The sequence below is a fragment of the Schistocerca nitens genome, chromosome 2 (genome assembly GCF_023898315.1).
Source record: "Schistocerca nitens isolate TAMUIC-IGC-003100 chromosome 2, iqSchNite1.1, whole genome shotgun sequence".
In the NCBI taxonomy this organism is placed as follows: Eukaryota; Metazoa; Arthropoda; class Insecta; order Orthoptera; family Acrididae; genus Schistocerca; species Schistocerca nitens.
This window is the reverse complement of record NC_064615.1, coordinates 505,058,458-505,083,449: the sequence shown is the minus strand read 5'-3', so window position 1 is coordinate 505,083,449 and position 24,992 is coordinate 505,058,458. Positions and strand designations below refer to the sequence as shown.

At 42.7% G+C, this 24,992-nt stretch overlaps 1 non-coding gene across 1 annotated transcript; it reads right to left on the bottom strand.

Moving 5' to 3' along the window:
* Nucleotides 1-692: 692 nt before the first annotated feature.
* Nucleotides 693-782, bottom strand: Trnay-gua (transfer RNA tyrosine (anticodon GUA)). The gene is given in 2 exon segments: nt 693-728; nt 746-782. It is a non-coding gene; the product is annotated as a tRNA-Tyr (tRNA).
* Between the last annotated feature and the right edge of the window lie 24,210 nt (nt 783-24,992).

Here is a 24,992-nt window from a genome sequence, read left to right as displayed (position 1 = left end):
ATCTACGTGACCTGTCAGTAACACATCATGCGAAAGCTACTTCCGTCCTTAAGTTTTGCAAACCAGTATATATTCGACAGCAGAACAGGAGCACTTACAATGAAGGAACTCATAACCATTTAGTCATTTCGTCATAGTCCAGGAGACATCACCCACTGGAAAAAGCTGCTGCCATCTACTCTTGAAAAACCGGAGCTGTCTGCAAAATGATCGAAGTACTGCAATTCTTCGTCGCAGTTATTTATCTAGCACACTGTTACAGACAACAGATTTTCCAAAAGTCGTTGTTCCCCAAATACACTAATTTGTATTTCCTCTCGAACCGTAAAACTATGGGCGTAATTGATGGTGTGAAGTAGTTTTAATTTGTAACAGTCCAGTCCACGCGAAAACCTAGTTTGAGCCAACAAGTAACTGAAATTTTATCCCATCTGTTTTATATGACATGTGAACAACACTGTTGCCTAACTGTCCTATCTTTCGAAATTTCGGTAATCTCTTTACAGCTATCTACACGAATAGCAATAAAGATACGAAAAAGCCAGTAGTATAACAGCACTGTAAATGCTAACGAAGAACTGGACACAGAGCGCTATATGTAATTCCACCTAACATTGATCACTTTCTGCATCAATATCGATTCATAAAATTGTCAATAGCTCTAAAGTATTGCGAAGTTTTAAAAAAAATATTCCTTCGGGCCGGATTTGAACCAGCGACCTATGGATATCTGTGAAATGTACCACTACAGTCCACCGCTCTACCAACTGAGCTACCGAAGGACTACAGACCGAATTCTCGTTCGCGGCTTATTTAAGAGAAAGTGATTATAAAGCGCAGAGGTCGGCGGCCACAGCATCGTTACGTAATCTGTCGTTCACGCACTGCGGAGCACGCAGCTAGAGGTCTCTTAGGCGTTTGTCACATTCCGACATCACTTACTCATGGCAAAGATACAAAACTGGTACTTATATATTTTGGATAAAGGGCTGCATCGGTCGTAATCACTGAAATCCTTTATTTTACAGATCGATTTCGGTAACTACGTGTCCATCTTCAGTGCAAATTATTTGAACCTTGTAGGCTCATATCATAATAGCACAACATTTTCTATGAGGTGTAACACGAACTGTGATGATTACTTCCAACAGATACCTTCTCTTTTGCTGCACACAATAATTTTTAAGTTTGCAGAATAGCCTATGTTGTAATCTCAGCAGTTAACCTTAGCACGTATCATTCAAATGGTTCAAATGGCTCTGAGCACTATGGGACTTAACATCTGAGGTCATCAGACCCCGAGAACTTAGAACTACTTAAACCTAACTAACCTAAGGACATCACACACATCCATGCCCGAGGCAGGATTCGAACCTGCGACCGTAGCGGTCGCGCGGGTCCAGACTGACGCGCCTAGACCCGCTCGGCCACACCTACCGGCCACGTATCATTAGCAGTTGCTGATCCAGCATACCAATGTACGTTGCATCGGCAACTACAAAGGTTAACTGCTAATGTTACAAGATAGGCTCTTCTGTAAACTTAAAAATTATTGTATGCGGTAAAAGTGAAGGTATCCGTTGGAAGTAATCATCACAGTTCGTCTTACACCTCTTAGAAAATGTTGTGTTATTACGCTACTGGCCATTAAAATTGCTACACCACGAAGATGATGTGCTACAGACGAGAAATTTAACCGACAGGATATACAAATGATTAGCTTTTCAGAACATTCACACAAGGTTGGCGCCGGTGGTGACACCTACAACGTGCTGACATGAGGAAAGTTTCCAACCGATTTCTCATACACAAACAGCAGTTGACCGGCGTTGCCTAGTGAAACGTTGTTGTGATGCCTCGTGTAAGGAGGAGAAATGCGTATCATCACGTTTCCGACTTTGATAAAGGCCGGATTGTTGCCTATCACGGCTGCGGTTTATCGTATCGCGACGTTGCTGCTCGCGTTGGTCGAGATCCAATGACTGTTAGCAGAATATGGAATCGGTGGGTTCAGGAGGGTAATACGGAACGCCGTGCTGGATCCCAACGGCCTCGTATCACTAGCAGTCCAGATGACAGGCATCTTATCCGCATGGCTGTAACGGATCGTGCAGCCACGTCTCGATCCCTGAGTCAACAGATGGGGACGTTTGCAAGACAACAACCATCTGCACGAACTGTTCGACGACGTTTGCAGCAGCAGGTACTATCAGCTCGGAGACCATGGCTGCGGTTACCCTTGATGCTGCATCACAGACAGGAGCGCCTGCGATTGTGTACTCAACGACGAACCTGGGTGCACGAATGACAAAACGTGATTTTTTCTGAAGTATCCAGGTTCTGTTTACAGCATCATGATGGTCGCATTCGTGTTTGGCGACATCGCGGTGAACGCACATTGGAAGCGTGTATTCGTCATCGCCATACTGGCGTATCACCCGGCCTGATGGTATGGGGTGCCATTGGTTACAGGTCTCGGTCACCTCTTGTTCGCATTGACGGCACTTTGAACAGTGGACGTCACATTTCAGATGTGTTACGACCCGTGGCTCTACCCTTCATTCGATCCCTGCAAAACCCTCCATTTCAGCAGGATAATGCACGACCGCATGTTGCAGGTCCTGTGCGGGCCTTTCTGGATACAGAAAATGTTCGACTGCTGCCCTGGCCAGCACATTCTCCAGACCTCTCACCAACTGAAAACGTCTGGTCACTGGTCAATGATGGCCGAGCAACTGGCTCATCACAATACGCCAGTCACTGATCTTGATGAACTGTGGTATCGTGTTGAAGCTGCATGGGCAGCTGTACATGTACTCGCCATCCAAGCTCTGTTTGACTCAATGCCCAGGCGTATCAAGGCCGTTATTACGGCCAGAGGTGGTTGTTCTGGGTACTGATTTCTCCGGATCTATGCACCCAAATTGCGTGAAAATGTAATCACATGTCAGTTCTAGTATAATATATTTGTCCAATGAATACCCGTTTATCATCTGCATTTCTTCTTGGTGTTGCAAATTTAATGGCCAGTAGTGTGTGATATGGGCCTACAAGGTTCGAATAATTTTGCACCGAAGATGGTCACACAGTGACCGAAATCGATGTGTAAAATATAAGTTTTCGTTGTTTACGTCTCAAGCTGCCATTTACTAAAAATATATTTACAAAAATACCGTCGTTGTGCATACGATTTCCAATTTAAAAAAAAGGTGTAGTTCATGGTCAAGTGATCCGTGGACGAAGGTTTAACTTCCCGTCGACGACAATGTCATTAGAGATGGACACAAACTGTTATTGGGGAAGGATGGCGGGAGAAATCGGCCGTGCCCTTTCGAAGTTTCAAAAGGAACCATCTTATATTATTTTATTATAAATACCACCACGGACCACAAAAGTTTATTAATCAGGTGCAATTGATTTCGATAAACGATGACCATCTTCAGACCTAAAAATAATAAACATACAGAGGTAGCCTGTTGTACAATATCCCCAAATTACATAAAATACAGAATCAGAAATCATGAGCAAACATGACAACATTCCCGTACCTGAGAATTCGTGTCGTTGCTCATACAGGTGATGTAGCACATTAATCACCTATGCAACCTTCATTACAAAAATCATAAATGTTAAGTACCACGGGCATCGTTATACCGTACACTAACGTGACAAAAGTCATGGGATACCTCCTAATGTCGTGTCGGACCTTCTTTTGGCCGGCGTAGTGCAGCAACTCGACGTGGCATGGACTCGACGAGTTGTTAGAAGTCCCCTGGAGAAATACTGAGCCATACTGCCCATACAGATGTCCATAGTTACGGAAGTATTACCGGTGCAGGATTTTGTGCACGAACTGCTCTCTCGATTACGTCCTATAAATATTCTATGGGATTCAAGTCGGGCGATCAGAGTGGCCAAATCATTCCCCAGAATTGTCCAGAATATTCTTCAAACCAGTCGCGAACCACTGTGGCCCGGTGACAAGGCGCACTGTCATCTATAAAAATTCCGTCGTTGTTTGGAAACATGAAATCTATGAATGACTGCAAACAGTCTCCAAGTAGCTGAATATAATTCACAGTCCATGATCGGTTCAGTTGGACCAAAGGATCCAGTCAATTCCATGTAAAGACAGCCACCACCAGCTTGCACAGTGCTTTGTAGACAACCTGAGTCCATGACTTCATGGGGTCAGCGCCACACTCGAAGCCTACCATTAGCTATTACCAACTGAAATCGGGACTCGTCTGACCCGGCCACGATTTCCCAGTCGTCTAGGGTCCAACCGGTATGGTCACGAGTTTAGGAGAGGCGCTCCAGCCTATGTCGGGCTGTTAGCAAAGGCACTCGCGTCTGGCGTCTGCTGCCATATCACATTAATGCCAAATGTCACCCCACAGTTCTAACGGATACGTTCGTCGTAAGTCCCACATGATTTCACGCCTTGTCGCTTGTCTGTTAAGCATTGACAATTCTACGCAAACGCCCCTGCTCTCGGTCGTTAACTGAAGGCCGTCGGATACCGCGTTGTCCACGGTGAGAGGTAATGCCTGAAATTTGATATGCTCAGCATACTCTTTACACTGTGGATCTCGAAATGTTGAATTCCCTCACGATTTCCGAAATTGAATGTTCAAAGCGTCTAGCTCCAACTAAAATTCCGCGATCAATGTCTTAATTCCGTCGTAAGGCCATAAACACTTCGGAAACCTTTTCTTTGGAATCTCCTGAGTACAAGTGACAGTTCCGCCAATGCACTGCCCTTTTATATCTTTTGTACGTGATAATACCTCCCACCTGTATATGTGCAATCGCTATCCCATGCATTTTCTCACTTCCTGTACATATTGACACCTGAAAGAAACGGCGCAAACTGTCGCGCAGCGACGAATTACGTGCCTGCATTCTGGCATACTGAATGTCGCTGCTGCACGTCGATTCACATCACTTCAAAGAAATATTCTTTTTAAGTAACTGTACAAAATCATCTCCCGCAAAATTCATCACGAACGATGTCGAAACGCAGATGACTGTGCTGATGTAATGTGTAATAAAATGAAACGAGGAAAGAGGCTTTATTAAAAATAATACTGTGTTACAAAATTACATAGCATCATTGTACAATGCAATTGATCATTAAAACAAAATCTACAGCTAGCTAATGAAACAGACCAAAAAAGCCTTCCTCCAAGCGCACAAACCGGCGCCACGTAATCCATCCTTCAATTCTGATCCAACAAACCCTATCGTCTGAATAAATAGTAGGTGCCCAATGACAATCAGGCGACGGCACCGGTTCCCGTGCGATCACCGAAGTTAAGCGCTGTCGGGCGTGGCCGGCACTTGGATGGGTGACCATCCAGGCTGCCATGTGCTGTTTCCATTTTTCGGGGTGCACTCAGCCTCGTGATGCCAATTGAGGAGCTACTCGACCGAATAGTAGCGGCTCCGGTCAAAGAAAACCATCATAACGACCGGGAGAGCGGTGTGCTGACCACACGCCCATCCTATCCGCATCCTCAGCTGAGGATGACACAGCGGTCGAAGGTCCCGATGGGGCACTTCTGGCCTGAAGACGGAGTGCAATGACAATTGTTTTACCTTTCGCCGCATGTATTTGTGAGCCGGCCTATGTGCATCCCATTAGGGGGCGGACTGTGCGGACACAGTTTGTCCGATAAAAAATCTTTGTTCTGTTTTATTGGTGAACTGCAGACAAGTTGTTTAATAATTCGAACGCCTTTTACACTTGTATTGCATATTTTTGTAACATAATATTACATTTTTAATAAAGTCCTCTTTGCCACAATTTGTTGACTGTAGCTTATGAGTAAAATCTGTAGGCAATAGCGTTGATTATGCCCAATAGTATTCTGAGAGCCGGTTTGTCGTGTCATGGCTGGCGGAGCCGGTTTGTCGGGTCATGGCTGGAGGATTATGATAATGACGCTATGTAATATTGTAGCACAGTTATATTTTTAATAAAGCTGCTTTCGTCGCTACATTTTATTACATAATGTATGAACACAATCATCTGTGTTTTGAAAAATATTTGCGCCAAGTTCTGTGGGAAAGATTTTTTACAGTTAATTAAAAAGAATATTTTTTTGAAATTACGTGAACTGACGTGCAGCAGTGACATCTAACGTGCCAGAATGTAGGCACATCACTCATCGCCTCGTGTCCTTAAAATGTAGGTGTGTATGGTGTAACGATGTCCATAATCCTTAATTTACGACTTTGTACAATCTATATACGCAATGACACTCAAGTGCACATAGGTTCTCGTGTTTGCTAATAATAATTCTCAGCTCTTTATTTTATGTAATTTGGAAATATTGTACATCGCGCTACCTACCAGTCTACCTCTGTGTTTATTACCTTTAGGTCTGAAGATGGTCATCGTCGACCAAAATTAATTACCCGATAAATAAACTTAAGTGTTCCGTGACTTGATCTATAACAAATAAACATTTCCTTTACCAGGTGGAAATTTTGTCTGAATGTGTCGCTACTCGTGAATCCTGACATTAGCTTTACTCAGTTCTGGAAAACCTAGATCTGTGCTGCTAAAATTCACATACGACTTCAGTTTTTGTTACCTATTGTACGTCTTTTACAGTCACTTCAGATTTCCTTTTTCTAGTCTCTAAATCTCTTGTGCATACAAATATTTCATTTTGTTTGACTTTCTTTCTCTGCGTCTTATTCCCTGTTTCTTGGCTTACTGGAATAATATCTTCGTTTCTATCATTTTAAACAAAAATGGCTAAATGGCTCTGAGCACTATGGGACTTAACTTGTAAGGTCATCAGTCACCTAGAACTTAGAACTACGTAAACCTAACTAACCTAATGACATCACACACATCCATGCCAGAGGCAGGATTCGAACCAGCGACCGCAGCGGTCGTGCGGTTCCAAACTGTAGCGCCTACAACCGCTCGGGTACCACGGCCGGCTCATTTTAAACAGTATTTAAAGATTTCTATCAGAGAAGTTTAATATTTTGGCTTTAAAATTCGTTTCCAAGTACACTAACCCATACCTAGCATTCAACCTGAAGTTGTTGCATGATACTCTAAGTTCTCATGAGCTACTCAACTACCCTCATATCAAAAAAATGGTTCAAATGGCTCTGAGCACTATGGGACTTAACATCTGTGGTCACCACTCCCCTAGAACTTAGAACTACTTAAACCTAACTAACCCAAGGACATCACAATCATCCATGCCCGAGGCAGGATTCGAACCTACGACCGTAGCGGTTACGCGGTTCCAGACTGAAGCGCCTAGAACCGCATGGCCACACCGGCCGGCACCCTTAGTCATCTTCGCTCTTTGTTTGTACAGAATGGGTACTCTGAGAAGCAGATTCTAAATGCACTAAACTTCGAGAAACAGCCAGTTCTGCCCTCCAGCGCGAGTGCAAACGATACTGGGTTTTATTAAAGGCAGTGTCGGTCGCAGACGAAAGGGTCTCCAGTGAACCACTAAAACAAATATTACATCGGTTAAATCTCAAACATCGCAGCTCTAGGTTTTCCAAAACTGTGTAAGGCTAATATCAGGATTCACGAGATGCGACACGTTTGCAATAAGCCTGCACAGCGATCGATGCTATATTTATTTTATTATAGATCCAGCCAAGTACTACATAAGTTCATTAATCAGGTGATTAATTATGGTTGACGAGCACCATCTTCAGTCCGAACACTTAAACCTGTCGCCAATTCACAATCCGTGTGCGCTGGGAAGCGATTTGCGGCCTCACTTCTCCCGCGTTGCGCGTGTGAAGACTGTGGCTCGTTCCACCGACAGGGGGCTCTGGACGTCGGCGTTCTCTATGATTCGTCTACGATGACATAATAGCCACACCCCTTGGCGCCTGCGCTTTCCTAACCAGCCATCGCGCGTACTGGCGAGGCAGTACATCGACACGCCAACAATCACCTGAAGATAACGAGCTGCTGTCTCATTGAGATATTATGCAGCTCTCAGAACAATATTCGACGCTAGACCCGTGAACCACTGTAGCAATCTAGATCTGGATGATCAGTCGGGGATCTGAATCACTGTCCTCCGACACGGTACTTCTGCGTTGTACCGTGAGCTGTCGGTGCCATGTGTTTATCACACTTATTACAGTTTGCTGCAGTTAACCATTCAAACATGCAGTGCATCAGTTGACGGACAGATAAAATATGGATGCTAGGTAATGATCGATTTTAGCCGAGCGTTGGTTCCTGGGCCGGCGTGTTCTGGGTCCACCCCAAGCAGCAGCTCACCACCGTGGAGGCTGACCGCAGCATAATAGGGGACTTAGTAGACGTTGCGAGAGGTCGACAGCAACGACAATGAAATATTGTTGAAAATGAGATAAATACAGTTGAAAATGAAAGTAATTCCTCTTTTTAAAAAAGGCGCTTCAGGTGACTAGTGACAGAATTATAAGGCTTACTCCGACACTGGAATGAAACGGAAGCCATTGTTAATTCCATGCACATGTGAAGGTGTAATACTTCACTCTGCATGCGACTTTTCCCTTTCTTCTCCACAACATTAAACGTCTACTTCCTATTCTTGTTAACTCTGCAGTCAAATCATTTCTGCAGTGTCTTAGATGTTGACGGATTTAACAATTCCCTTTTTAGAAAGACCAGCAATTGCTTTGTCAGGAATAATACAACCTCTGTTCATTTAATTTACTATCTTTTATCTTTGCCTCGACAATGGCAATGCCATTTCATTCAGTTGCGAACTGGAGTATTCAAGCCTGCAGAGGAAATGTTATACTGAGTGTAGTTGAGTAGTTCATGAGGGCTTAGAAGTATCATGCAACAGCTTTAGTGTGAATGTTAGATATGGGCTACTGCAATCGGAAACGAATTAAACTTCTCTGACAGGAATCTTTAAATACTGTGTAAAATGATAGAAAAGAAGATATTATTCCAGTAAGCGAAGCAACAGGGAGTACGACGCAAGGTAAGGAAGTCAAACAAAATAAAATATTTGTATACACAGTAAATTTAGAGACTGAAAAAGGAAATCTGAAGAGACTATGTAAGACATGCAGTAAGTAAAGACAAGTGAAGTCGTATTGGAAGCTTAGCGAGGAAACTCTAGGGCAATGGTTCCGGACCTTCCTGAAATCAATACGACTCAGTGTAACAAGATATTAGCTTGTACCCCTCCATCCCCGTCCCTTACAACATCAGCATCAGCGAGAATGGCATATTTCTAAAATGGCGAAAGATAAATGATATTTACTTTTTACATGTGTTCTATTGAACCACTAATTAGTCAATGATACAATTTTACAAATCTTTAACATAGTGCAGCGATTCAGCAACCGTGAATTTTTCAGAAATTAAGAAATTCAGCCTTCAGTTGCAAGGTAAAATTTTTTTAGTTTACCTAGGTTTCGATGACAATAATGGTATCTTCTTCAGAACCTATAAATTACCCCATACGGACATATGTTACACATTGAAATACATCATCAATCTAATGATTTAATGATAAAGAAAATCGTGGTACTTACAAAAATTAAATTATCTTGATGGCCAAACGTTGGCCATGTCACAAAATAAAATTAAAACAGAATAAAGACGCATAGTCATAAGACTATGTCTGTCAAAACTAAAAGCATTAAGACAAACGTAGACGGAGCTACGCCGGGCAGGAATAAAGCGACAAGGAAACTAAGGAAAATAGACGTCGCGAGCAGTTCCGCGGCGAGGCTCGGCCAGCGGCCAAGCGCACGCACGAGCGCTAACGCAAGAGACAAGCTGTACCCACAACCAAGACCAGGCAACGAAATACATATCAGTTCCCTTTCTAAATAACGTATCCTATAAGGTAGGTCGTTTATTAAAAAACCTATAGTGTAAAGTTTCATACTCTACCACCAACAACCTTGAAAAGAATTTAGTCCATTCTCTTGATAAAGATACAGATAAATCATCTCTGTCAGGTGTGTATAAGATCACTTGTGCTGAATGTCCCTGTTGTTACATTGGCCAAACAGGAAGGGTCCTGTCTGTTAGGTTTAAAGAGCATCTGCCGACTAAAAGCGGTGATGGAACACGAGGATCTACATTTGCTGAACGTCTTGTCCAAATGGCCCATGCTCCCAAGCCTCTAAAAGATTCAGAGCTTTTGCATAATGAAGTCAAAGGATGTAAATTAGACACCCTTGAAGAATTGCAAGTTTTTAAACATCTTATTATTGATAGAGAAAATTTACTTAATGATTAGCTGCAACTAAAAAATAGAAATTATTTCGAAGGATTTCAACCTTTACTCCAGTGGAGCTGACCCACAGTCTGCTTCGAATAGCCGATGCTGTTTCCTGTCTGCTTTGTCCCTTTTTTTATAGTACGACTGTACATTGTGTCTCTATGTATTTTGTATTATACTGGTAATGACACCTAGTTGCCAAGGTGTTTCTTAATTTGCCTGTTTTATCTTCAAGATATTTTATGCTTCGCACGCTTGTGTCCGCATACTAATTTAATAGTTACTGTAGTGGGGCTTCGCCCTCGTATAATATTTGAATGTAAATTTTCATGCCCTGACTTTGTAGCTAGTTCTCAGGTAAATTGTTTAATGTACTGTACCAATAGGTAGGTTTGTCCATTTGTAGGACTACTTCCCGTCACAATTTGTTTACAATTTACGTTTGCTCTAAGTAATTTTGAGACAGCTTGTCTCTAGCATTTGCGCTTAATTTTGACAGACATAATCTTATGACTACGCGTCTTTATTTTGTTTTAATTTTATTCTGTGACATAGCCAACGTTTGGCCCTCAAAATAATTTAATTTTTGTAAGTACCACGATTTTCTTTATTATGAAATCATTAGATTGATGATGTATTTCAATGTGTAACGTATGTCCGTATGGGCTAATTTATAGGTTCTGAAGAAGATACCATTATTGTCATCGAAACCTAGGTAAACTAATAAAATTTTACCTTGCAACTGAAGGCTGAATTTCTTAATTTCTGAATGATGCAATTGATAATGCTTATTTCTAACAACAGGTTTATTTATAGAATGATGAAGGAATTCTCAGTGTATCGCGACTGCTACTCACAGCTCCTTCTCAGAAAGGAAAGGTAACTATCTACATCCACATCCTTAGTACTAAAGCGACAGAAATGGGGCGATTTCAAGCTGCCAATGTTTTGTTTTTGACCACTGCCATTAATAATAGTAATACTGTCACCAAGCAGGGTAGCAGAGTGGTTGGCACAATGACTCACTCACGGGAGGACGACGATTTAAACTCACTTCCGGCCATCCTGATTTAGATTTTCCGTGATTTCCGTAAACTGCTTAAGGCAAATACCGCGACAGTTTCTTCGAAGGGGCAGGGCTGCTTTCCTTTTCCATCGTTCCCTAATACGAGCTTGTGTTGTGTCTCTAACGCCCACATTGTCGGCGGGACGTTAAATAGTAATCCTCCTCCTCCAAAATACTGTGTACTCCCTACAGCACTATAGTAGCTTTTACATAATGACTGTTGCGAAATGAATGAGGGAGCAATGTCTGGTCCATTGCGGGAACTACCTGCAACTCGCAGAACTCATTTTCATGAGATATTTAATCATATGTGACGTATTTATCAAAATTTCACTGTCATTGGTACATGGCACAAAGCACAAGGTAAGTGTGTAGTGGTTGCTCTGTATGAGAAAGATGTTCATAGATTCATTGCACAATAAGTAACCACCACATTGTGTAACACATAGATACTAGTACTTGAAGACAATGTGATTATTGGCAATTTATGTAATCATTATTTCATTCATATGAAATAGTGTTAATAGTAATCATCCTTTAAAAGTAATTTAGTTTCTTGACCACAGCACAATCGAACACTTTTGTCCCCCCCCCCCCCCCCCCCCAGAAAACTACATTTTGCCCTTCAAGAGGTAATTACCCACGGGTTGGGAACTACTGCTCTAGAGAGACAGTTCAGCTAGTTTATTGGAAAGTTTGTCTTAATAGGCACAACATCCTTGTCAAATACGAACCTTGTCTCCTAAATAAAATAATTTACAGTAGGTAATTAATGAGTGCGTGTATACATGTAAATGGAAGCAGACCTGTACCATGTTGTTTTGCGGAAGGACAAATGGGGTACTTGGAGCAAACGAAATACCTGGCAGGAAGCACTGCATTTCCATTTTATTTTCCTGTCGGCGACAAGGTACAGTACGTCGAAGAATGAGGAACAATGGTCCATACCCCTCTACATGTGTGTGTGTGTGTGTGTGTGTGTGTGTGTGTGTGTGTGTGTGTCTGTGTGGTTTTTGTTACTGCTGTTGTTTTCCTCCATCTTTTTCTTGGTAATGCTGGTGATGGCGGTGAAAAAATATTGCAGAGATTAATCAAGAACAGCATGTCGCTAAATGCGCAACTGATTTACGCTGGAAAAATTAATTCCACTTTCGGCTACCAGCTACAAATCTGTAGCGTTATAAATACGGACTGTTCGCCGAACAGGAAGCCAGTTTACATTGAGAAGCAGAAATATTAAGACTGAAGAATGAATATGTAAAAAGTCCTAGCTGTAGCAAGTGCAAGTCTGAAGGTTAGTCAAGAGTGAGAGTGATAGTAATTTCTCAGGAAAAATATTGTTCCCAGATTCGTAATAATATTTGTCCTAATAACGTGACAATAGTTTCCCGTATCTAACTCGTAATACGAGTTAGGTATGGGGAACTATTGATGCGTATATCTCCGGTAATAGTGACTTCCGAGAAGATTCCTAACAACGCATTGTTACTATATACGCCCTCTATCGAATGCACTAGAATGGAACGGGATCGACGATAAAAGTTCCACACACATAAATTGCCAGACGACGTCATCATTGGAAACTCACCCTTATATTTATACGTCGTAAGGTACATATTGGCTTGTCGCTTTCACAGTAGGTATTTGTTCACATTCCATAAAAGTCTGGAAGCCAACATTCCCGCGGCGAATGTTCTCGAAACAACCGAGCCACATTTATAAGGGAAGCAGAGTCGCTACAAGGTAGTCAGTTAGAAAGCTACAATCGTCGCGATAACTTGGAAGTGATAAAAAGTGAACAATTGCGATTATTGGCTATTATTACCACGAGCTTCAGCCAGTGTTGTGCCTAGTGATATTAGAAATACGCGGAGTGTGACCAAGTGTATCTTAGCGTTAAGTGTACTAGTGTTGCATTTTTCAGTGCGAATAAAGTGTTTATTCGAGAATAATTGGCATTTAATTTACCTACGTCGTAATAATATAATAAAATGTATCGTTATGTAATAAGAAAAAGAAAACTAGAAACATCTGAAGACTCTGGTCACTATTCAGCCGCAAAAACACCATCAGATGTACAGGCAGAGCCCAGCACTTCGTCGAAACTTCCACAACAAAGTTCATCGACTGATTCCTGTAATCCTACGGATATTGGCAATTATTTGGATATATTAGCGTCAGGAAATATTAGTGCTGGTATAAAACACAGGCTTCTCGCAGCTCCAAGGAAACCTGAAAAATGCTATATCTCTCCTACTTCCGATCACACCAAGAGGGGACGGGGCTGACGCAGACAAGTGCACGATAATCACTTTGAACAGTATCCATGGCTGGTGTTCTTAAAGGGACTTCTTTGCATTAACTGTTCAATTTTTGTGAATACGAAAATGGTTGGAGGAAAGAAATCCATTATCGCCAAGAAACTTGTGACTGAACCACTAACAAAGTTTGCCAAACTTACTGGTAAAGATGGTGACCTTGAGACCCCCTCTCGGATCAAGTACCACGTTGAAGCGTCAACAGTTGCCAAATTATTTTTGGCGACACAAAACACCGGCGAACTTGAGGTCATAAATCAATTGTCAAGACAGAGAATGGAAAGCATTAGAGAAAACAGAGACCGTCTTGTACCTACAGGGTGTTTCATAAATGACCGGTATATTTGAAACGGCAATAAAAACTAAACGAGCAGCGATAGAAATACACCGTTTGTTGCAATATGCTTGGGACAACAGTACATTTTCAGGCAGACAAACTTTCGAAATTACAGTAGTTACAATTTTCAACAACAGATGGCGCTGCGGTCTGGGAAACTCTATAGTACGATATTTTCCACATATCCACCATGCGTAGCAATAATATGGCGTAGTCTCTGAATGAAATTACCCGAAACCTTTGACAACGTGTCTGGCGGAATGGCTTCACATGCAGATGAGATGTACTGCTTCAGCTGTTCAATTGTTTCTGGATTCTGGCGGTACACCTGGTCTTTCAAGTGTCCCCACAGAAAGAAGTCACAGGGGTTCATGTCTGGCGAATAGGGAGGCCAATCCACGCCGCCTCCTGTATGTTTCGGATAGCCCAAAGCAATCACACGATCATCGAAATTTTCATTCAGGAAATTAAAGACGTCGGCCGTGCGATGTGGCCGGGCACCATCTTGCATAAACCACGAGGTGTTCGCAGTGTCGTCTAAGGCAGTTTGTACCGCCACACATTCACGAAGAATGTCCAGATAGCGTGATGCAGTAATCGTTTCGGATCTGAAAAATGGGCCAATGATTCCTTTGGAAGAAATGGCGGCCCAGACCAGTACTTTTTGAGGATGCAGGGACGATGGGACTGCAACATGGGGCTTTTCGGTTCCCCATATGCGCCAGTTCTGTTTATTGACGAAGCCGTCCAGGTAAAAATAAGCTTCGTCAGTAAACCAAATGCTGCCCACATGCATATCGCCGTCATCAATCCTGTGCACTATATCGTTAGCGAATGTCTCTCGTGCAGCAATGGTAGCGGCGCTGAGGGGTTGCCGCGTTTGAATTTTGTATGGATAGAGGTGTAAACTCTGTCGCATGAGACGATACGTGGCCGTTGGCGTCATTTGGACCGCAGCTGCAACACGGCGAACGGAAACCCGAGGCCGCTGTTGGATCACCTGCTGCACTAGCTGCGCGTTGCCCTCTGTGGTTGCTGTACGCGGTCGCCCTACCTTTCCAACACGTTCATCCGTCACGTTCCCAGTCCGTTGAAATTTTTCAAACAGATCCTTTATTGTATCGCTTTTCGGTCCTTTGGTTACATTAAACCTCCGTTGAAAACTTCGTCTTGTTGCAACAACACTGTGTTCTAGGCGGTGGAATTCCAACACCAGAAAAATCCTCTGTTCTAAGAAATAAACCATGTTGTCTACAGCACACTTGCACATTGTGAACAGCACACGCTTACAGCCGAAAGACGACGTACAGAATGGCGCACCCACAGACTGCGTTGTCTTCTATATCTTTCACATCACTTGCAGCGCCATCTGTTGTTGAAAATTGTAACTACTGTAATTTCGAAAGTTTGTCCGCCTGAAAATGTACTGTTGTCCCAAGCATATTGCAACAAACGGTGTATTTCTATCGCTGCTCGTTTAGTTTTTATTGCCGTTTCAAATATACAGGTCATTTTTGAAACACCCTGTATAATAAAAACAATCATCAGTAATTAAAACTTCCGGGCTAAGAGGCCGTGGTCCAATAGTAGACTCACCTCAGATGATGTTGCCCGCAGCTGGCAAAGAAACGTCAGGGAGAAGTATTTCTACTATTGGACCACGGCCTCTTAGCCCGGAAGTTTTAATTACTGAAGACGCCGGCCGTGAAAGCCTACACGCTATGATTAAAAACAATCATATTTCATGGAAAGCAAAATATTCTTCTGCGGGGGCATAGCAGAGAACTGTGTGGGTATAGGCTGTGATGGTTGCTCAGTTAATATGTCAGACCTGAAAGGATCTGTGGGTACAATAAAAAAGAAGCTATCAACGCGCAAGTAACACCGTGTGGAAGTCATCAGCTCAAACTCGTTGTCTCTCACAGTTGCAAAGCTACAAGTGTGAGAAACTCACTTGGTACTATTGAAAAAGTAGTATCGTTCTTTACAGTGTCTACTCGTCTAGCAAGCGGTTCGCAACACTTAAAGAGTCACCTAAAACACTCGCTGCAATCACATTGTCAAACGAGATGGGTTGAACGACATGATGCTGTTATTCAATTCGCAGCTGATCTCGGAACTGTTTGCAAAGTTCTTAAAGAAATACAGTGTTGGAGGGATAGAACAGCAGCTGCCTGCCAAAGCCCAAATTCTCCTTCGATGTCTCTGTAATTGCGAGTTTATTATCACTCTGTTTACACTGAATAACATTATTAGCATAACGTATCCAGTCAGCAAAATCTTACAAGACCATAGCTTGGACGTCGTGATGGCAAAAGCAAAATTAGATTCGACGCCCAAGGTGTACGACGGCATGACAGATAATGCTGGTAACCACTTTGCTCGTATTGTTGAAGAGGCGAAGGTATTTATGGAAGATTTAGACGTGGAGATGAGTGTTCCTCGTCTTACAGGAAGGCAGAAAAAGACACAGGGAAAACTGCGATCATAATGATAATGCTATGACATATTGGAAAAGAACTGTTTTTGTTCCAACACTGGACCATGTTACGACTGACATGAGGGAACGTTTTGCTGAAGAAAATATTTATCATTTAAGATTCAACATACTTTTGCCCTCACAACTACTGAAACATGACGATAATAATCTGGCACATAAATTAAATCAGTGTTTCACTGAACTATCGTTCTTTGAAGGAGACTCGCTCTTTGTGATTAAAAAGAGACTAATGGGAGAGACTCTTCAATACAAGCAAACGAGTATAAACGCCCTTAATGATCGTGATTCTATTATGCAAGCCTTGTTTGTTTGTCCTAGATCTGACTGTCCTACTTTACACACGCTGTATTTGCTTGTCTATCTGTATCTATTGCTACAGTAGAAAGACGTTTTTCTACATTGCGGCGTACAAAGACATGGCTGAGGTCGACAGTGAAGGAGGATCGACTTAATGGCTTAGCTCTGTTGAACACTCTCCCTGCCATTGATTATCCTATTGACGATGTAATTAACCAATTTGCCAGGAAGAATAGGCGTATAGAATTCATCATTTGAGGAAGAGAACCACAATTGCAACTTTTTTATATCATAAGATGGCATTGTCTTGTATATGTGTGTATTCAGTTTAAATAAAACTTTCTTTAACTTTGCATGGGACTTGATTATTTTTTATTACGGTAAAAGTAAAGGTAGCTCAAGATATCTTTAGCGCCCTCTGCTTGAGGTTTTTCTGTATCCGCCACTGATCCTACGGTCAACAGTGTAGAAAGTTTTGCGTTCTGTATTAAAGTGGTACAAGATCCAGCCAATGCAACAATTGAAATCCCGTGATCCGCAGTAAAGCTCTGATTTTGCTCTTGGTTTCTGATACGAATCAAAGTTGCCAGGCACCGTATCAAGGCACATTTTACTCTAAAGCGTGCAGTGAACACACAGAACTGCCGAATTTGGGGTACTGTATAACTGTGTGTTGTGCACGACGAGTCATTGCACTCGCTGAATGTGACTGTGTGGTGTGAATTAACAAGCATCTTTACCGTTCTTCTTTGAAGAGAATACACCCATAGATCCTTTCAGGTGAACTGTGACGTCTGGACATTATTGGGACCTATTTGTATATGTGACTGCTACTTTGGAAGAACGGAGCTGTGTGGATACCTTCGTTTTCATGCAAGACGGGGCAATACTTCATGTTGCTCGCTCAGCGAAAGATCTGCTAAATGCAACCTTTCACCAACGTGTTACCTCCAGAGATTTTCCAGATGCATGGTCTGCAAGATCACCTGATATGAATCCATGTGACTTTAGGCTCTGGGGATACCTACCAGGGATGCATTCGGTCTATAACTGATCTGAAGGCCAGTATGCAAGAATACTCTGCTCTGATTCCACCGAAACTGCTACGGGCAACTGTTCACCACGTCGTATTATGGATGCTGTCATCACGTCGTATTGTGGTTGCTGCATCTCGGCGACGTCTCCGTTTCGGTTAATAATAAAATCAACATTATCCCTTTCTCACTTGTTTGACATTTCCTACCTACGTCCCGTTCCTAATCCATTACGCATGGGAAAATTCCTATACGCCTTTCTTCCATTCACAGCGCTAGATCTGCACCTGGTGGCCAAAATCAAAACTAATTTCCTTTCCAATGTAAATCGGTTCCGCATTAACGTATTAGAACATCTACCAAGTTTCGTTGCCATACGCTAATTACAGCCCACAGCTGCACTTTTAATTATAACCACCCGGTATTTTACATGGTCGGTACCGCATTCCTTCGAGAATGTAAATAGTGACAGTGGTTATGTTTCAAAAATTTGTGTAAGCTCCAGAGAAGACATAAATCGGAAAGTCTGAGAGCTACTGAAATTTGTCGCAAATAATCCTTCATACTTTGAGGAGAGTAACGACGTCCACACCTATAAAACTAGAAGAAAAATAAATAGCCGTTGTTGCTCATTACTGGAGCTGTGAGTGGCTCGGCAAAGGACTTCAAACACATCACTAAAAATTTTATGACCGGTCGTCCAGTAACATGAAGTGTCTGACAGTAAAGCAAGTTTTAAATCTAACTAAAATCGTTTCTTCTGGACAACTCATTGTATTCCATAGACGAAATTTTCTTTGACAACTTGTGCCATCTAGAAACTTATAAATGCCCAGCGTGCAGCCATCCACAGAAACTAATCATGGATACATATCCTTTAAACTGTCTCGTTCCACGTGATTTCGATAAAAGACTATTTAGATGATCTATGGAACAAGTAAGTAAATGATTAATTGGAAGGGTGGTAATTATTGTCTCGATATCGTAGTCATCAGAGACTAGCTCGGGAATGACTGTTAGACGAATCGTCTCTGCGTTTGTTGTAAGTGATTCAAAAACCCCAACTTAACTTTACACATAGATAGCCAGCTGGGGATTCGACAAGCCCCGAATCCTAACTATTGCACCCCCTTCATTGGTGGGAAGGTCTAGTTCGATATCTATAGGCAGACAAACCCATACCCTTTCATATGCTATAGAAGGCGAAAAGGCTCCTCCGAGAAAGAACTGTGAATGGTATATACACTCCCGGAAATGGAAAAAAGAACACATTGACACCGGTGTGTCAGACCCACCATACTTGCTCCCGACACTGCGAGAGGGCTGTACAAGCAATGATCACACGCACGGCACAGCGGACACACCAGGAACCGCGGTGTTGGCCGTCGAATGGCGCTAGCTGCGCAGCATTTGTGCACCGCCGCCGTCAGTGTCAGCCAGTTTGCCGTGGCATACGGAGCTCCATCGCAGTCTTTAACACTGGTAGCATGCCGCGACAGCGTGGACGTGAACCGTATGTGCAGTTGACGGACTTTGAGCGAGGGCGTATAGTGGGCATGCGGGAGGCCGGGTGGACGTACCGCCGAATTGCTCAACACGTGGGGCGTGAGGTCTCCACAGTACATCGATGTTGTCGCCAGTGGTCGGCGGAAGGTGCACGTGCCCGTCGACCTGGGACCGGACCGCAGCGACGCACGGATGCACGCCAAGACCGTAGGATCCTACGCAGTGCCGTAGGGGACCGCACCGCCACTTCCCAGCAAATTAGGGACACTGTCGCTCCTGGGGTATCGGCGAGGACCATTCGCAACCGTCTCCATGAAGCTGGGCTACGGTCCCGCACACCGTTAGGCCGTCTTCCGCTCACGCCCCAACATCGTGCAGCCCGCCTCCAGTGGTGTCGCGACAGGCGTGAATGGAGGGACGAATGGAGACGTGTCGTCTTCAGCGATGAGAGTCGCTTCTGCCTTGGTGCCAATGATGGTCGTATGCGTGTTTGCCGCCGTGCAGGTGAGCGCCACAATCAGCACTGCATACGACCGAGGCACACAGGGCCAACACCCGGCATCATGGTGTGGGGAGCGATCTCCTACACTGGCCGTACACCACTGGTGATCGTCGAGGGGACACTGAATAGTGCACGGTACATCCAAACCGTCATCGAACCCATCGTTCTACCATTCCTAGACCAGCAAGGGAACTTGCTGTTCCAACAGGACAATGCACGTCCGCATGTATCCCGTGCCACCCAACGTGCTCTAGAAGGTGTAAGTCAACTACCCTGGCCAGCAAGATCTCCGGATCTGTCCCCCATTGAGCATGTTTGGGACTGGATGAAGCGTCGTCTCACGCGGTCTGCACGTCCAGCACGAACGCTGGTCCAACTGAGGCGCCAGGTGGAAATGGCATGGCAAGCCGTTCCACAGGACTACATCCAGCATCTCTACGATCGTCTCCATGGGAGAATAGCAGCCTGCATTGCTGCGAAAGGTGGATATACACTGTACTAGTGCCGACATTGTGCATGCTCTGTTGCCTGTGTTTATGTGCCTGTGTTTCTGTCAGTGTGATCATGTGATGTATCTGACCCCAGGAATGTGTCAATAAAGTTTCCCCTTCCTGGGACAATGAATTCACGGTGTTCTTATTTCAATTTCCAGGAGTGTAGCTTTAAGACACTATTTCCTGACAAACGGAAATAATGAATAACTACGACCGAAGTTCTTTCCAGTAACAGTTTTCTGTGAAATAGATTTATTGATCTACGTATCACAAAAAATGACCATTAATAGCATTTCCAAATTCGTAGCAAAGAAAAGTACAGGGATGAAATAATTCACACTAAAAAGCCAACGGGAAGTTTAGAGTTCTGTTACATTGCGCTAACACGTTACTCTTACTAGCATCAGTTTTCCAAAAGGAAACGAGTAAACCACTGCAAAAAAATAAATCTTTTAACCAATATAATAGTTCATTGGAACGGATAGTAAAGTCGTCTACTTGATAAATCTACAAAGGTGGATTAGCGGAATTCATTCTGCTACTGTACGAACATGAGCTTGTGTAATCAGTGCAATATTTACGTTGTTTTATGTAACAATTATTTTTTGCTTGTCTTGCTGCATACTATTGTTCTCATGTTCACGTAATATAGTTCTGTGACATGATACAATATAAGATGCATTTGGTCAAGATTCAGTGAAATGTACTGCACATCTGAAGGTGGCAACGTAGTTTGCTGAAACCGGTCGTCACAATAAAACTGTACAATCGCGATCTTGGCTGTTTGAAGCGATATTTCTGTTTCTGCATTAATCTAGATCGCCCACTAACTTGACAATGTCAAGCGTAATAATATATTTTATACGTATATCATTACACGTCAACGGCCTTGCCACAGTGGTAACACTGGTTTCTGTCAGATCACCTAAGTTAAGTGCTGTCGGTCTTGGCTAGCACTTGGATGGGTGACCATTTGGGTCTGCGAATTGATGTGGCCACACGACGTGCGTTCATCCCTTGGGAGGCCAGTCGAGAAGCTGCTTGATTGAGAAGTAGCTGCTCCGGTCACGAAAACTGACAACGGCTGGGAGATCTGTATACTGGTCATATGCCCCTCCATATACGCATCCAGTGACGTCTATATGCTGAGGATGACACGGAGGTCGGTCGGTACCGTTGGGCCTTTCGAGGCCCTTACGGACAGAGTTTAGTTTATGGTTGCTCAGTTTCTCTGGTTCATTGTGTAAACGTCTGAGCGTGATGGGAAAAAATCCCTAGAGAGTGCTTCTGCTATTGCGCTTGTTTTTTACGTATACTTTTATACTTCTAATTAGATACGGTTTGGCACATTGAGTTGAGTGATATTTCGTTTGATTGCGCAAGGTGTATTGTCACGTGCTCTTTGTTAGTGATTACAATGTGCTGTTTTGCACTAGACTAGTGCTTCGAAGATTCTTCGTCCCCTGCAAATCCTTTATGACCTGTACTGTAAGATGATGTAGCGTGGAATATGACCAGCCAACGCCACAAGCCAGAATTCTAATGGTGGGGTTTCAGTTATCCAGTAGTGTTTATAGGACAGGCTAATAAGGAAAGTAACTGTATACATGCGATGACCTTGGGTTAAATAATACTGTTATCTGAATTCCGTGTATGAGAAAATTTTAGGTCCCACCGAGATTTGAATTCGGATCGCTAGATTCATATTCCAGAGTACTAACCATTACACCATGGGACCCGAAGGGCCTGCTATATACCTCTCATCACTCGTGCTGTGAACTTCTATACCGTACATTCGAAGCTACGTAGAGGGATGCTCATCCGGGAGTAAGGATACTACAGAAAAATTTATTACTTTGTGACGATGCTTGTATGGCTGATTATTGTGACTGTACACTGGATTTACTCAGGCACGAAAATGATGTCAAGTTTGCTAATAATGATTTCTAATTATGTGTTTTACATAATTTGGAAATATTTTACATCATACTCTCTCTTTATGTTTATTATTTTTAGATCTGAAAGTGGTGAGGTTGACCGAAATTAGTTACCTGATTACTGAACTTTGTGGTTCGTGACTGGTTGTATGATAAAATAAATATTTCCTGGATCGCTGTGTAACCTTATTGCGAATACATCGCAATTCGTGAATCCTGACATTAGCCTTGACAATTTTGGAAAACCTAATTCTGGATGATGAGACAGGGATCTGGATTGCTGTTTTCCCAAACGCTACTCCTATGTTGTGCTGTGAGCTGTCGGTACCATGTGTTTCTTAAATTTATTACAATTCGCCGCAGTTAACTCTCAAACATGTTGTCTGAATGGTGGGAAAATTGGCAATTGACCCTCAATAACGAAAAGTGTGATGTCATCCACATGAGTACTAAAAGAAATCCGTTAACCTTTGGTTACACTATAAATCAGTCAAATATAAATGCCGTAATTCAACGAATGGCTCTGAGCACTATGGGACTTAACATCTGTGGTCATCAGTCCCCTAGAACTTAGAACTACTTAAACCTAACTAACCTAAGGACATCACACACATCCATGCCCGAGGCAGGATTCGAACCTGCGACCGTAGTGGTCACGCGGTTCCAGACTGAAGCGCCTACAACCGCACGGCCACACCGGCCGGCGTAATTCAACGAAATACCTAGGAATTACAATTACGAACAACTGAAATTGGATCACAGAGAATGTTGTGGGGAGGGCTAACCAAAGACTGCGTTTTATTGGAAGGACACTTAGAAAATGTAACAGATCTACTATGGAGACTGCCTACACTATGCTTGTCCGTCGTATTTTAGAAAACTGCTGCGCCGTGTGGGATTGTTACCAGATAGGACTGACGGAGTACATTGATAAAGTTCAAAGAAGGGCAGCACGTTTTATATTATCGCGAAATATGGGAGAGAGTGTCGCTAAAATGACACAGGATTTGGGCAGGACATCATTAAAAGAAAGGCGTTTTTCGTTGCGACGGAATCTTCTCACGAAATTCCAATCACCAACTTTCTCCTCCGAATGCGAAAATATTTTATTGACACCGACCTACTTAGGGAGAAGCGATCACCACGATAAAATACGGGAAATCAGAGCTCGCACGGAAAGTTATAGGTGTTCATTCTTTCCGCCCGCTATACGTGATTGGAATGATAGAGAATTGTGAAGGTGGTTCAATGAACCCTCTGCCAGGCACTTAAATGTGAATTTTAATTTTAATAATCAACAGCCTCAGTTGCACCGTTTACCTAGAATTTACCTAGGTTTCAGTCGGGATAACTCAACCTTCTTCAGAATAACAGTAACTACCGTTTGTCCATAGTGGACATCGTCAAGCTAAAACTACAAATCCATAAATTATCGTCAGACTGTAAAAAGGTATCTGAAACTGCCTCGTCCCCACTTCGCGACCGCGATGCGAGCCACGAGTGCTGTACTCTACTGGAACTATCCACACACTTTGTACTTAAGTGAGAGAAATGGGGAGACTTCAAGCTGTTTTGGTTTGTTTCTGACCACTGTCACTGATGATAATAATAATAATAGTAATAATAATAATGTGGAAGCCCTACAGCAACGTAGTAGCCATCACATGATTTCTGTTCCGAAGTGAATGAGGAAGGAATTTTTGGTCCCTTGTGGAAACTACTTGCAACTCGCAGAAGTAATTTTCATGAGATATTTAAGCATATGGGGTTGGTTTGACAAGTCTTGTAAATTTCCATGAAAGACTGAAACATTTCTGCTACACCTTCAAGGCCCGTAAGACTGATTATTCGAACAATAAGGAATTTCAGCAAAAGAAAGAATTTCAATTATGTACGGCGTACGGTTCATTGTTGACAGCCGTCTGAATTGGTCAGTATGCCGATTGCGATTCCTAATAAATAAAACTGAGTTTTGTGCTGTTCTTAACATTTTCTTTGAAGAGTTAGATTGCCACATAACTCAAAACAGATTTGGACGAAGTTCAAGCGGACTCTGCACTAACATTGAAGATCATTTACTTGTGAATTAATGAATTTCAACATGGTAGGATAAGCACCGAAAACGAAGTGCGCTCCGGTCGTCCAGTTGAGCTCACCGCAAATATAACCATTGACAAAATCCATGATACGGTAATGCAAGACCTCCTAATGAAAACTCGTGAGAATGCTGAGACTGTAGGCATCTCACCTGAGCATGAAACTTTGTCATGACCAGGAACAATTCAGAATTCACTCTCATAGCAGTGACAGTTCAAAAACATCACAAAATAATTTTTTTACATGTGAAATTTCAACATTTTTTCACTTACTATTGGCTGCATTTTTTGCTGTAGGTCCACTTTTCTTCATAAGTAATAGAGATTCTTCGATGAATTTTGCACAGCATACAACCCATACTAATAAGTGTATGAAATCCTAGAATTTATTTAATTTATGAAAAAACTAATGGGCTGTCAGATTTTAAACTTCATGTTTTAAAAAAATCAATTTTTATAGTTAATTATCTCAATTTTTACCACAGTTTAATTCTGGAGTTTTGCGTTAAGGAGTTTGTATTTAATAAGCATACCAAGTTCCAAGTTTGAAAGTAAGGTTATTTATTTTGGGTGTTACATTTCCCTTGTAAGGTGTATGCTTCGCCGGCGATGGGCGAGGCATGACAGAATCTCTGACCAGAGAGTAGTTTATTGTTAGTTGTTG